Genomic DNA, 15059 nt, shown 5'->3' with positions numbered 1-15059 from the left:
CACTTCCTGATACTCTTCCATGTTTAATATGCAAAGTGAATCTATATACAAAGAACAAACCCTGCTCATTTATTCATTTATATCTCATGTCTGGTCCCTACAGCCATTTAACTTTGCAACTCCTGGTCTCACTCACAGAACTCGGTGTTCCTGAAGTATTATGCTGTTAATTTACTCCCAGGGCTACCTTGCACATTGTTTCCTTAATCCTCCACTGCCTACAGACCAGGGGAGGCAGGTCATGCATCTAAAAGTAAAGGTTCTGGGTGGCTCTTAATTGCTCCTCTGAATTTGCCTTATTGTCTACAGATGGGCCATAACATTTATTTCTAATTTAGCAATAAATACTATATACTTAGTGACTCTTAGTATAAAAGAATCTGGATAGTCTAGCTCAGTTGCCTCCGTAATCATTTAATTTTCCTTGTAATTGAGGTTATGTGTAAATACTGTAACCATAAACTAATGTAGCCAATAGTGTAACCACCTAACAGGTTCTCCTTGCCCACTGCTTGGACAGAGCCAGTTTATTAAGACAGGAGAATTGCAACAGAGAAAGTGTAACTCATGCAGAGCCACAGTATGGGAGACTGGAGTTTTATTATTACTCAAATCAGCCTCTCCAGAGTTCAGGGATCAGAGTTTTTAAGGATAATTTGATGGGTAGGGGGTTGGAAAGTGGAGCGTGCTGATAGATCAGGTCAGAGATGAAATCATAAAAAGTGTAAGCTGTCCTCTTGCGCTGAATCAGTTCCTGGATGGAGGCTACAAGATCAGATGAGCCAGTTTATCAATCTGGGTGGTAGCAGCTGATCCATGGAGTACAGGGTCTACAAAATACCTCAAGCACTGATCTTAGGTTTTATTATAGTGACATTATCCCCAGGAGCGATTTGGAAAGGTTCAGAATCCTGCAGCCTCCAGCTGCATGACTCCTAAGCCATAATTTATAATCTGGTAGCTAATGTGGTAGTCTTGCAAAGGCAGTCTAGTCTTCAGGTAGGAAGCTGGTTTGTTTTGGCAAAGGGCTGTTATCATCTTTGTTTCAAAGTTATACTATAAACTAAGTTCCTGCCAAAGTTAGTTCAGCCTATACCCGGGAATAGTGTAATGGCTTGGAAATTAGGTGTAACAGCTTGGAAATTAGAAGCAAGGTGGAGTCAGTTAGGTCAGATTTCTTTCACTGACATAATTAGTTGTAATTTTTGCAAAGGCAGTTTCAATAGTTTTTTATGAATAGGAGGAAAGAAAGAGAGGGAAGGCGGGAGAAGAGGAGGGAGGAAAAGAGGGAGAGAGAGAGGAAGGAAGGAAAAAGAAGGGGGTATAACCATGTAACCGCCTAAGGGGTTCACCTTGCCCACTGCCTAGACAGAGCCAATTCACCAAAATAAGGGAATTGGAATAGAGAAAGAGTAATTCACGCAGAGCCAACTGTGCGGGAAACCAGAGTTTTATTATTACTCAAATCAGTCTCCCCCAGCATTTGGAGAGCAGAGTTTTTAAGGACAATTTGGTGGGTTGGGGGAAGCCAGTAAGCCCGGAGTGCTGATTGGTTAGGGATGAAATCAGAAGGAGTCAAAGCTGTCTTCCTGCACTGAGTCAGTTCCTGGGTGGAGGGCACAAGATCAGATGAACCAGTTTACCGATCTGGATGGTGTCAGCTGATCCATCGCATGCAGGGTCTGCAAAATATCTCAAGCATTGATCTTGGGAGCAGTTTAGGGAGGGTCAGAATCTTGGAGACTCCAGCTGCATGACTCCTATCCATAATTTCTAATCTTGAGGCTCACGTTAGTCCTACAAAGGCCATCTAGTCCCCAGACAAGAAGGAGGTCTGCTTTGGGAAAGGGCTGTTATCATCTTTGTTTTAAACTATAAACTAAATTTCTCCCAAAGTTAGTTCAGCCTATGCCCAGGAATGAACAAGGACAGCTTGGAGGTTAGAGGCAAGATAGCGTTGGTTAAGTTAGATCTCTTTAACTGTCTCAGTCATAATTTTGCAAAGGAAGTTTCAACCATAGTCAGCCCTCAGTAAGTACTAACCATAATATTGTCAATGATTGGCAACAGGCTTAGTGTGTTTTGCTCCACCTCCTGCCTCCTTGGTAATTCCTCAGCCTGCTGGGGACAAGGCAAAAGCCTTTTTTCAGTCTCTCTTTATATGAATTGATCATTTTTTAACTTCTAGGTTTTCTTTGGGGGGCTGAGGCAGGAGGATCACTTGAGGCCAGGAGTTCAAGACCAGCCTGGTCAATATAGCGAAACTTCATCTCTACCCCACCCCCCCAACAAAAAAAAAATCCAAGGTTTTTTTAAGGACCTGGTATGTTAAAAAGGAAAGTGAGGAAGTAGATCTGACGGTAGTTACAGACACTACCCTGTTTCTACCTTCCACTCTGTGCTCTCAAATCCCAACATCACCAACATAAATAAATGGTGATTAGATGCTTTAGCCAGCATTTGCTCTTGCCTTAGGTAAATGGTTATTCGAATGGCCAGGGGCTTTGACATATTCATCCAACTGAAGCTGAACTCAGCTTGGCAGGCTCTGCCCAGGTAGAAGGGGCTTTGAATGGGATTTTAGCAAACAATGAGATGTTACCAAAATCTTATTAAGAGAACAGCATGTAGAGTTACCCTGTGGTCTCTAGCCCAGGGCCTTGAGGGAATATCCTTTCAGGACCTAGATGGAGCCCCATGGTCAATGCACCAAGAAAATAAAGGACTTTAGCCTGAAGGTGACAGATGGAGGACTAAATTACTTTAAATTTTTGTCCAAAATACATAAAACAAATTGCTAGGATAATATCAGTGTTGGTTTGAATAGCCTGCTGGATTGGTTGAGATGAAGTAAGGAGCTGGCAGCTGGGCTCATCTGGTAGCACAGATAAGAATCTAATTAGTTCTATGAAAGAGGAAGCCCTGTGCCACCTCCCCAGAGACGTGTGAGGCCCAGGGGCACACTTTCCAGCTGCCTGAGGCTGCTGCCTCCTCCCAGTCCCCCTGTGGAAAGGAAGTGCTGTTTCTCTCCTGATAGGACAAGGATGACCCAGCAGATGGGCACGTGGGCAGGCAGAGCTCTCAACTACCTTTTCTCTTAGCATGGGTGACAGTGTGTATGCCCACCGACCTCCCTTCCTTCCTCTTTGCTTTTGTGGACCAAGCGATGGAAGGAAATGACAATAAGGAAATCTTCCTACACAAATATGCAAGTCTGCATTCCTCTTCATCAGACACAATCACAACTTAAAGAACTTGCATCAGTCTTGTGAGCTGGCCCCTAACCCCTGACTATAATCGATTATTCTTAAGATACCTACTGAGAGAACTGATTCAGATAAAACATTTTAGGGATTTTTCGACTTGAAGCTTTTCTATTTACAGAGTAACAAGCTCCTTCTCTAGTTTTCTTTAACAAACTAAGCCTATGACAGGCAGAGGTTACAGATTTTTCATAGCTTACTTCCTCCTGAAATTTAAGTCTGTGGTTAATCAAGCTCTGTGAATGACAGTTTCCCCCTCGAACTTTGTGGGCTAACACAGCTCTCTGAACACCCATAATTTGTTGGGTTTTTTCTTTCTTTTTTTTCCTGAGCAGTGTAAACAATTGTAAAGCTTTAAATAAATAAGCTATAAGAAATTTTCCCAGGGTCTTGATTCTGTGACTCCCCCAGGTGTCAGGGTCTCTGAACTGGCTGCCCTTAGACACATGCCTGAACTCAAAGCAGCCATACTGTTAAGGGATCGACTTTGTGCTGTAAACTTAGCGATTTTGGTTTTTGTTTGTTCGTTTGTTTTCAGACAGGGTCTCGTCTCCCAGGCTGGAGTGCAGTGGCACGATCATAGCTCACTGCAGACCTGACTTCCTCGGCTCAGGTGATCCTCCCACCTCAGCCTCCTGAGTAGCTGAGTATAGCACGCACCACCACCCTCGGCTAATTTTTTATTTTTATTTTTTTGAGACGGAGTCTCACTTTGTCGCCCAGGCTGGAGTGCAGTATCGCTATCTCGGTCACTGCAACCTCCACCTCCCAGGTTCAAGCAATTCTCCTGCCTCAGCCTCTTGAGTAACTGGGACTACAGGCGTATTTTTAGTAGAGACAGGGTTTCTCCATGTTAGCCAGGCTGGTCTCGAACTCCTGACCTCAGGTGATGCACCCACCTCAGCCTCCCAAAGTACTGGGATTACAGGCATGAGTCACCCTGCCCAGGCTATTTTTATTTTTGTATAGATGGGGTCTCACTATGTTGCCTAGACTGGTTTCAAACTCCTGGGCTCAAGCAATTCCTTCCACCTTGGGCTCCTAAATTGCTGGGTTTACAGGCGTGAGCCTCTTTTGATTTCACTTGTAGGGAACAAAGACTGACACTGGCCAGGTGCGGTGGTTCATGTCTATAATCCCAACATTTTGAGAGGCTGAGGCAGGCAGATTGCTTGAGCCCAGGAGTTCGAGACCAGCCTGGTCAACATAGTGAGACCCTGTATCTACCGAAAATAACAACAACAACAAAAACAAATGCCCTGCTTGACTTTGTCACAGTGTTTTAATTTTCATTTACATCACCCTTCTCTATGTGACACTGTGGGTGTGGCATCTGTGCTGCTCAGGACACAGTGAGCTATCTGGTATCAGAGTGAGCAAAGACCAGGGCAGGCGGAGGGACCTCAGATTCTGGCTTCACTGCTTAGTGTCAGCTGATTGGCTTGAGGCAGAACCAGCCCTCCAGGAAGTCCTTTCCCTTTTCTGATATTCCTCATGGAGACAGTAAGAGCTACCCTGCAGGGTGGTTTTAAAGGTAACGATAGGTTGGGCTCACCTGTAATCCCAAAGGCGGGAGGATCACTTGAGGTAAGGTGTTTGAGACCAGCCTGGCCAACGGGGCATGGTGGCACATGCCTGTAATCCCGGCTACTCAGGAGGCTGAGGCAGGAGAATCACTTGAACCAGGGACGCGGAGTTTGCCGTGAGCCAAGATCATGCCATCGCACTCCAGCTTGGGCAACAGAGCAAGATTTCGTCTCAAAAAAAAAAAAGGTAACAATAATGAATAAATGAATATGTAACACCTGGATTAAAGTAGGCTCTCAATAAATGGTAGCAATAATAATTATTGTTGATTTTGTAAAAAGAGTTAATACACTTAAACTGTTTGGAATCGTATACTCAGTAGGTGTTCATTGTTATTGAATACTGTTATCAAAGGGAATCCAGATGCCTTATCAATGTGGGATCTTCAGGCTTTATCCCAGTAATGCTATGGATTTGGCTAATGTGTTTGATTAAGGCAGAAAGGCTGGTATCCTCAGAAAAATTTTGACGTGATTTAACAGGTTAAATTCAACCTATGAAAGGAAGTAAAATTATAAGATCTGCGTCTTAGAAAGAGCAAGACTGTAGTTTAGAGAATGGATTGGAGGAAGATAAACTTGGAAGCCACAGCACCACCACAGCAGGATTCTAGATTTGAACTAAAGGAGAGGCTATAGGAAGAGAAGTGGACTGATCAGAGACTGGCTTTGGAGACAGAAGCTACTCTACTTGTGGCAGATGAAGAGGAAGGAGTCACAGATGATCTTGAGATTTCTGTCTTGGGGCAACCGGGTGGATATTGATTTCATTTACTGAGAGGAGGAACAGTTTTGGAAAATAACATGATTCATTTAGAATTTATTTTAAATTGGAACCTTGCATAGTCAGTTTATTCAACCGGAAACAAAGACATTTCTTTACTCTTAGCTATTTTTGTCATGTATTTTAAAACTATCCCATAATTTAACCAGCATATATCACTAAGAATAAATGCATAGGTAGAAAATAACCACAATCAGAGACTTTTGTCATGATACCAAAATATAAAGTGGCTGGGGCCACAGTTACGTAACACTTAGAAATCATGACTAACAAAATAGAATATTGACATATGATTCAAAGACTTACAATCATAGATTAATTAAACTGCACCAGATTCAGATAAATGAATTCTCCATCTTCATTTATTTAAATGTATTTCAGGCCAGGCTTGGTGGCTCATGCCTGTAATCCCAGCACTCTGAGAGGCCGAGGCAGGCAGATCACCTGAGGTCAGGAGTTCAAGACCAGCCTAGCCAACATGGTGAAACCCTGCCTCTACTAAAAATACAAAAATTGGCTGGGCTTGGTGGTGCATACCTGTAATACCAGCTACTTGGGAGACTGAGGCACGAGAATCGCTTGAACCCAGGAGGTGGAGGCTGCAGTGAGCCAAGCTCATGCCATTGCACTCCAGCCTGGTCAAATGAGCAACACTCCGTCTGAAAAAAGTAATAATAATAATAATAAATAAGTGTATTTCAGAGAAGCAACAGCAAACTATGTTAAGGAAAAGAACACCCTAAAAGAAAAAGGAAGGTCAAAAAAAGTAAGCTGTAACAATATTTTTGTAAGTGATAATTGGGAAAAATACTTAAAAGCCTACTATTTTATCGGTAAAATTGAATAGTGATATATGATTAATTTATAAAACAAATGATGCAATGTGGGCCAATCGTATGTGCAAAGCAAATATTCATCATAAAAGAATATGACTAGAAGCTACTTTTCATGGCGCTATTTTCATTTTCATGTTTTCAGTAGAATTTTAAAAATCCCTTTTCGGTAATAGAAGTGATACTCTAACATAAAGCCATAAATGCACTCCCAACATTGAATTCTAATTATCTGTTTCTGTGTTTTTCCCTCCCTGCACTGTGAGCTACAGAACATAGAGAAGACCATATCCTACTCAACCTTATATCTCAGGTGCTAAGCACTGTGCCTGACCGAGGGAGCACTCGATGAATGTTTATCTAATAAAGTAAGAAAGGAAGAATATTAAGCTATTTCTATCTTCCTTGACAAAACAACCTTATGGCCGGGCGCGGTGACTCATGCCTGTAATCCCAGCACTTTGGGAGGCTGAGGCGTGTGGATCACTTGAGGCCAGGAGTTCAAGACCAGCCTGGTGAACATGGTGAAACCCCAACTCTACTTAAAAAAAAAAAAAGAGTAGCCAAGTGTAGTGGCACATGGCTATAATCCCAGCTACTCAGGAGGCTGAGGCAGGAGAATTGCTTGAGCCTGGGAGGCAGAGGTTGCAATGAGCCAAGATCGCACCACTGCACTCTAGTGTGGGCAACAGAGTGCGACTCTGTCTCAAAAAAAAAAAAACAAACAACTGGGCGCAGTGGCTCAGGCCTTAATTCTAGCACTTTGGGAGGCCAAGGCAGGCAGATCACTTGAGCCCAGAAGTTCAAAGCCAGCCTGGGCAACACGGTGAAACCCCATCTCTACCAAAAATACAAAAAACTAGCAGGGCATGGTGGCTCACTCCTGTGGTCCCAGCTACCGGTGGTAGGTGGGAGACTGAGGTGTGAGGATCACTTGAGCCCGGAGGTGGTGGTTTCAGTGAGCTGAGATCATGCCACTGTACTCCAGCATAGGTGACAGAGCAAGACTCTGTCTCAAAAAACAAAAAGAAAAAAGGAGAGAGAACCAGAATTAGAAAACTAAGCCTGTGGTTTAAAGGTAAGGGACATTGCTAAATAATGTAAGGCCCAATTCTTGCAGGGCATTAAATTATTCTCTGTAAAAAGAGCTTACAGACTTAGAGAAAAAAATTCATGAACTATGGCTCTGGAACTATGAGTCCAGGACCCAAGAAGCCTGGTCTTTAACCCAAGCTCATTAGTTAACCTGTGTGATTCAGACAGTTGCTCAATCTCCCCAAGCTTCGGCTTGACCTAACGATGATTTCTGTCATCTCCCTTCCACTTGCGCAATCTATTCCTGCAGTGATGGTGTCATATCAGCCCATGGAACAGCGCCCATCAAGCAAGGTACTTGTCAGTATTTACATCTTTTTCCAGTGGTTAGTCATTTAAAGAATTATTTTGCATTACTAAAGCATGGATGCATGTATACTAATCCCTGGAATAAAATGAGCATTTACTAATTGCCAAGCAGTCTGCTTAGCACTTTGCAGGTTTAAACTTCACAACTGGAAGTGGGTCAGAGGGGTTGAGTACCTTTCCCAAAGTCACACAGCTTGTGGATTATTAATTTGGGACTCTGAACTCAGGCTTTGCTGCCTGCAAAGGCCATGTTCTGAACCACTAAGCTGCATTGGAACAGAATACAGAACTTGCATAAAACATAAGAATTCTAAGAATTTTGGCCGGGCGTGGAGGCTCACGCTTGTAATCCCAGCACTTTGGGAGGCCGAGGCGGGCGGATCACGAGGTCAGGAGATCGAGACCACGGTGAAACCCCGTCTCTACTAAAAATACAAAAAATTAGCCGGGCGTGGTGGCGGGCGCCTGTAGTCCCAGCTACTCGGAGAGGCTGAGGCAGGAGAATGGTGTGAACCCGGGAGGCGGAGCTTGCAGTGAGCCGAGATCGCGCCACTGCACTCCAGCCTGGGTGACAGAGCGAGACTCCGTCTCAAAAAAAAAAGAATTCTAAGAATTTTGTGGCAATGTTTAAGAAATCCTGACAGAATGGGATCTTTTATAAATTCACATTTCTCATTCCATCCGTCCTGAATAGTGAAATCACTGATTTGGCTCTTCTCAATCTGTAACATCCCAAATCCCAACAAGTATTGCCTTGTTCATCAACACAAAGTTTGCACATACTTAGTGCAAAATTTAGTTCTGTTACTAAATCGAACTCATGAGAAGTTTTAATCCAGAATCTCAAAGTTCCTAATATGCTATCAGAGAAGATTTCGTACCCTAATAGAAACAAACTATTCATTATTCATATGTGCTTGAAAGTACTAAATGTGAGTGCTTTGAAGAGAAATTATCAAAAATATGTGGACTGTTTAAGTCAGACAAGCAAAGAAAAAATACAGTTTTGTGATTTGCCAAATTTGGCCCATTCGTTTAAGGCAGCCCAGGAATAGATTTAAGCACATACACACACGGGCCAGCTGAAATTAATGTATATATATGTATATATTTAATGGGCTGATTTCTGGCCCACTTACGGGATTCCCAAGAAGATAAGAAAAATAATTGCGTTCCTTAAGATAGAAAATGTGGATAAAATGATAATGGCTTGCATAAAGAAAAGTTTAAATTTCTCTGTGGCTATAACTACTAATGAGCTGCTAATGTTAAAGGATATCTGTATGTGAAAGCACATTCACAGGGTAAAACATTATATGTGCATAAGTTGGCATTACTGTTTAAGAAAAAGCCAAGTTTGGTGGGTAAAAAATAAAAGACGGCTCACTGAGCTTTGAAACATGAAATAGGGCCAGAATAGCACTAGTAGCCAGAATAGCAATAGTAGCTGTCTACACAGAACATAATAAGTTCTTGAAAGCAAGAAAATCAGTTGAAAATCTGTTGATCTCAACTTTATTCTAAGTTTAAAGAGCATAAGTGTGATTATCATTTGCATTGTTACAGCTCCTCTGTTCTCTGGTCTTGGGATGATTACAGAGATTGTTCTTTTATTCTCACAGTGCACAGACAAGCTGAAATCTACAGAACTAGAAAGATTTGCAATTCATTTATAGAATTGCTAGAACTAAATAATGGCAGATTTTCAAAGTTATGTAATAGACTACTCTGGATTATAAAATACTAAAGCCATCAGTTGGGTTCTGCCTTGATTGTATTAAATTTCACAGTAATGACTGTAGTAAAACTCATGGAGAAATGCAAGATAACTTTATTGATGGCCATAGAGGATGAAAACAATGCATAATGGATGGAAATAATTTTAAGCCACACACTGAGTAGACAGTGATGTGAAGTAAAATGATATTTTCAAGGAAAGACAATTATGTCGCATTATAATCCAGTTTACATAAACAGCGTACTATTAAAAAACCAAGTCTTCAGAGCATGTAATTCAGGACTGTTGTGCAATCTCTTACTCTTGTTGGTTAGTTTTTTGTGCTGTAAGGGAGGGAAAATGGCTTCCTCCCTACTTCTAGCTTCTTTGGCTGGGATACAAATTAAATTGACACAGAACAGATTAACAGAAGAAAAAACATTTTTGGCCAGGCTCGGTGGCTCATGCCTGTGATCCCAGCACTTTGGGAAGCTGAGGTGGGAGGATCACTTGAGCCCACGAGTTCAAGACCAGCCTGGGCAACATATTGAGACCAAATCTCAATTCAAAAAAAAGGAAAGAAAAGGAAAAAAACATTTTTAATTATATGCACACACACTGGAATCCCACAAAACAGGAGACTCAAAGAAAGGCCAGATGATGGAAGCTTATCCTGAGCTACAGGAAGGAATAGGGACTTGGTGCTTCTGCAGGGAACTAGTGACAAGTTATAGGAGGGTGATGAGAGGAAATGTATGGTGAATAAAGGTTGTCTTGTTATGTAAATAAAAAGGCTCCCAGGTAATAAAAGTTGTCTGAGAGCAGGACTCTTCCTGATACAGATACTTTGACTAATGTAGATTTCCTTTATAAATATAAATTTATTTTACAAAAGGACAGCTTTTCAGAGATACTCCTGTGTCTGCAGTTGCTCAGAATAATCAGCTCAAAATATGCCAAATAACTATATTTTGGGGTGGCATATGTTTTATTTTTGAGATGGAGTCTCGCTGTTGCCCAGGCTGAGGTGCAGTGGCGCAATCTCGGCTTGCTGCAACCTATGCCTCCTGGGTTGAAGCAAGTCTCCTGCCTCAGCCTCCCAAGGAGCCGGGATTACGGGAACCTGGGGGTGGCATATTCTGATCTTCTGTAGTCATGCATTTTCTCTCTCTCTTTTTTTTCTGATTCATTATTTCCTTTTCTTTTTCATCTTGGTATTTGTAGGGAAAGTGATATTCCCCTCTCCGAAATCATATTATTCCAAACAAAAGAAAACAAATGCCTACACTTATCTAATCAATCAGAAGACCATCTGCCACCCCCCCCCTTTTTTTTTTAAAGACAGCGTCTTGCTCTTGTCACCCTGACTGGAGTGCAATGGGGCGATTTCGGCTCACTGCAACCTCCACCTCCTGGGTTCAAGCGATTCTCCTGCCTCAGCCTCCCGAGTAGCTGGGATTACAGGCGCACACCACCACGCCCAGCTAATTTTTGTATTTTCAGTAGAGACGGAGTTGCACCATGTTGGCCAGGCTGGTCTCAAACTCCTGACCTCAGGTGATCCACCCGCCTCAGCCTCCCAAAGTGCTGGGATTACAGGCGTGAGCCACAGCGCCAGATGAACCATCTCCCTTTTAAGCACACTGTCCCCTTGAGTTACCTGCTGGTTTCAAGTGGAACACTAGGGGAGGAAGCAGAAAGTTCTTGTCTTGCTCTGCCACATACTGCATCTAGCTGAGGCCAGGACTTAGGCCTGTGGTTTCCTGTAGTGTGGACTGAGCTATTTTTCCATCAAAAGGGCAGTGGAGAGATGAAGTGAAAGGATTTAAAAGAAGTTTGTGGCCTGGCACAGTGGCTTACCCCTATAATCCCAGCACTTTGGGAGGCCAAGGCGGGTGGATCACCAGGGGTAAGGAGTTCGAGACCAGACTGGCCAACATGGTGAAACCCCATCTCTACTAAAAATACCAAAATCAGCCGGGTGTGGTGGTGGGTGCCTCTAGTCCCAGCTACTCGGAGCCTGAAGCAGGAGAATTGCTTGAACTTGGGAGGTAGAGGTTGCAATGAGCCGAGACCACACCACTGCACTCCAGCCTGGGCAACAAGACCGAAACTCCGTCTCAAAAAAAATAAATAAATAAAAATAAAAGCGGTTTGTAAACTGTAACACCTTGCACAGAAACACAAGATTACTGCTATTAAACATTATTTAGAAAAGTAGAGTTCTTCTTACTGTTTCCCTGTTTCTTTCTTCTCACTTCCTCCTTTCCCCTCCTGACCACTTTTTCAGCCGTGAACACACCACACCAGCAAGAACAATGAGAGCCAAGGGTCTGAATTGTTTAATCAAAGGAAGAGTCAAAATAAGCTACACCCAGATTACTGAGAAAGGTGAAATGAAAATAAGCTCAAAACCAAATTCCAAGAAGATGCTCTCTTTGTATTGACTTACCATTTCATGTTTTCACACATGTCAAAGTCTTGAAGCTTCGGTCATTAGTCTTCCGCTTCCTAAAGCAAGAAACTAAATGCTGACTTGTGTCGTTTGCCCCAGATACCACCGGAAATGTCATCTTCTCCCCAGACGCTGGCTTGCAAGCATAGCAGCACCCAGAGGCTAACCTATTTCCCCTATAGCCCAAGCTCTGAGATCTCCCGTCTGGCCACAATGATCTACAGGAGAGGAAGAAAGCTATCTAGGGACGAAATCTAGAATCAACTGAGAGAGATGCTTAAAAATCACCAGTTACTTTAATGAGTAAGTACTTTTCAGTTTTTCCATTTTATTTGAAACATTAAGTTGGCATTTCTGACCAGCCTTTCTTGAGACTGTCATTTTTTGGGCACTTACTGTAGAGAGGAATCAGCACCCTAGCCTCCTCCAGCCCACCCCATGTAACACTAAAGCGTCAACTGGTGCTTGGCAATAACAAAAATATTAGTGATTGATAAACTAGTAAATTTATTAAAATAGACAGTGAAAGGAAACAGCCAATTTAGTTGTGAACTGGAGAAGGGACGTGAGCCATCTGTTGTATGCAATCTTGTATGTTGTGGTTGACCACAAAAGCTTGGCATCAGGTTTTACTTCCAGCACTGCTTCTTATAAAATGGATGACCTTGGGCAGATTACTCAATCTTTTAGCCTTAATTTTTAAATGTATAAAATGGAGAAAATTAGAATATGTAGTCCAGGTGCGGTGGCCCACACCTGTAATCCAAGCACTTTGGAAGGCTGAGGCAGGTGGATTATTTGAGTCTAAGTTCAAGAACAGCCTGGACAACATGATGAAACCCTGTCTCTAAAAAAAAACTATAAAAATAAGCCAGGCATGGTGGCACAGGCCTGTAGTCCCAACTACTAGGGAGGCTGAAGTGGGAGGATTGATTGAGCCTGCAGAGTTGCTGCAGTGAGCCATGATTTCACCAGTGAATTCCAACTTGGGCAACAGAGCAAGACAGAAAGAAAGACAGAAAGACAAGAAAGAGAAAGAAAGAAGAAAGAAAGAAAGAAGGAAGGAAGGAGACAGAGAAAGAAGAAAAGAAAGGAAAGAAAGAAGGAAGGAAGGAAGGAGACAGAGAAAGAAGAAAAGAAAGAAAGAAAAGAAAGAAGGAAGGAAGGACAGAGAAAGAAGAAAGAAAGAAAGAAAGGAAGGAAGAAAGAAAGAAAGAAAAAAGAAAGAAAGGGAAAGGAAAAGAAAAGAAAAAAGAATTTCTTAGGTTTTTTTGTTTTTGTTTTTGTTTTTGTTTTTTTGTGACGGAGTCTCACTCTGTTGCTCAGGCTGGAGTGCAATGGCGCTATCTCTGCTCACCGCAACCTCTGCCTCCCAAGTTCAAGCGATTCTTGTGCCTCAGCCTCCCAAGTAGCTGGGGTTACAGGCACCCGACACCACGCCCAGCTAATTTTTATATTTTTAGTAGAGACAGCGTTTCACCGTGTTGGCCAGGCGGGTCTTGAACTCCAGACCTCAGGTGATCCGACTTTCTTGGCCTCACAAAGTGTTGAGATTACAGGCACGAGCTACTGCGGCCTTCTTAGAGTTCTTAAGAAGAATAAAGAGATAAACTGGTAAAACATGTAAATACTTTTTGGAGGGTGTACTAAATAATGCCACTAAATAATTAATGTTGCTAAATAATAAGTTAAATGCTTCATTTAACTGGAAATCTCCCTTAACCACTAAGCCCACTTTCCAGATATGCTAAGGTGGCTCAGAATAACAATAGCAGTGAACATCTGTAGAGTTTACACAGCATTTCATTTGATTTCCACAATTAACTCCAAGGTAGGCAGTGCAGAGCTGCTGACTTATTTTTGGAGCTGGAGGAGAAGAGAAAAGCAGGAGCTCGGCTGGACACGGCAGCAGGGAGAAAAACCCCTAGGTCCGTTGTTGGCACTGAAGTGGGGAAAACCATGGCCTGGGGAAAGGCCTAATGTGAGAAGTTAGTCGGTGTGCATAGGAAATAGGACATTCATTTCACCAGCACAGATTCTTGTTCCTCACCTTCCTTAGTCCCTGGACCTTGCTTGTCTTTTCTTCCGCTCCAAGCCATAGAGCTTGAAACTGGCAAGTCCTCAGTTGCACTACCAACAGGCAAAGCAGTGGGAACTCAAGTTTCCAGAATCTTCTACAACATAGTGTGAGTAAAAGCCAAGGCAAAGACAGTGTCCTGCTCTGTCATCCAGGCTGGAGTGCAGTGGTGCCATCACAACTCACTGCGGCCACAAACTCCTGGGCGCAAGGTATCCTTCCACCTCAGCCTCCTCCTGAGTAGCTGGGACTACAGACATGCGCCACCACATACTGATCATTTTTAATTTAATTAATTAATTTATTTATTTATTTATTTTTTAGAGACAGAGATGTAGCTTTGTTGCCCAGGCTGGGCTTGAACTCCTGGTCTCAAGCAATCCTCCCTCTTTGACCTCCCAAAGTGTTGGGATTTCAGGTGTGAGCCACTCTACCTGGCTGAGACTTGCTCTCATTTTTAAATTCAAAAAATGTTTTCCATAGGTCGACTGCCTGTGGAAAAAGGTGGCTCAGGCCTGTAATCCCAGCACTTTGGGAGGCCTAGGTGGGTGGATCACCTGAGCTCAGGAGTTCGAGACCAGCCTGGCCAACATGGTGAAACTCCGTCTCTACTAAACATAGAACAATTATCTGGGCATGGTGGCAAATGCCTGTGATACCAGCTATTCCGGAGACTGAGGCAGGAGAATCACTTTAGCCCATGAGACAGGGTATGTAGTGAGCCAAGATCGCACCACTGCACTCTAGCCTGGGCGACAGAGTGGGACTCCATCTCAAAAAACAAAAATAAAAAAGTTTCTTTTTCCATAGAAACACTATTACGCTTAGAATTTAAATACTACAAAAATGGTAACAATAATGACAGCAACAATAATAAAATAATGTCCATTTTTAAAACTCTTTTGTGTAATCCCTTCAGAGGAGCATAGGTGCTATTTCC

At 42.7% G+C, this 15059-nt stretch overlaps 1 protein-coding gene and 1 long non-coding RNA gene across 5 annotated transcripts in view; one reads left to right on the top strand and one right to left on the bottom strand.

Moving 5' to 3' along the window:
* Positions 1-1442: 1442 nt before the first annotated feature.
* On the bottom strand, positions 1443-12098 carry LOC116462009 (uncharacterized). 2 transcript variants are annotated; one of them, XR_009211616.1, is made up of 5 exons: positions 12040-12098; positions 11821-11920; positions 6171-6292; positions 4819-5020; positions 1443-1682 (listed from the first exon to the last, which is right to left on the bottom strand). It is a non-coding gene; the product is annotated as an uncharacterized LOC116462009 (long non-coding RNA). The 2 variants fall into 2 exon arrangements; XR_009211617.1 differs by lacking the exon at positions 11821-11920 and having other exon boundaries at positions 12040-12094.
* PCED1B (PC-esterase domain containing 1B) overlaps positions 11878-15059 on the top strand; it is a 20945-nt gene continuing 17763 nt past the window's right edge. For 2 of the 3 annotated variants that reach the window (XM_058433530.1, XM_058433529.1), the window contains exon 1: positions 12240-12345. The gene's annotated coding sequence lies outside the window, so the exon portion shown is untranslated. Of the gene's footprint in view, positions 12346-15059 lie in introns of all 3 variants that reach the window. The other variant, XM_032144173.2, reaches the window with a different exon arrangement.

This window comes from Hylobates moloch, unplaced genomic scaffold, assembly GCF_009828535.3.
Source record: "Hylobates moloch isolate HMO894 unplaced genomic scaffold, HMol_V3 SCAFFOLD_22, whole genome shotgun sequence".
Taxonomy (NCBI): Eukaryota; Metazoa; Chordata; class Mammalia; order Primates; family Hylobatidae; genus Hylobates; species Hylobates moloch.
Note: the sequence above shows the minus strand (reverse complement) of the source record. Positions and strands in the feature narration are given on the sequence as shown.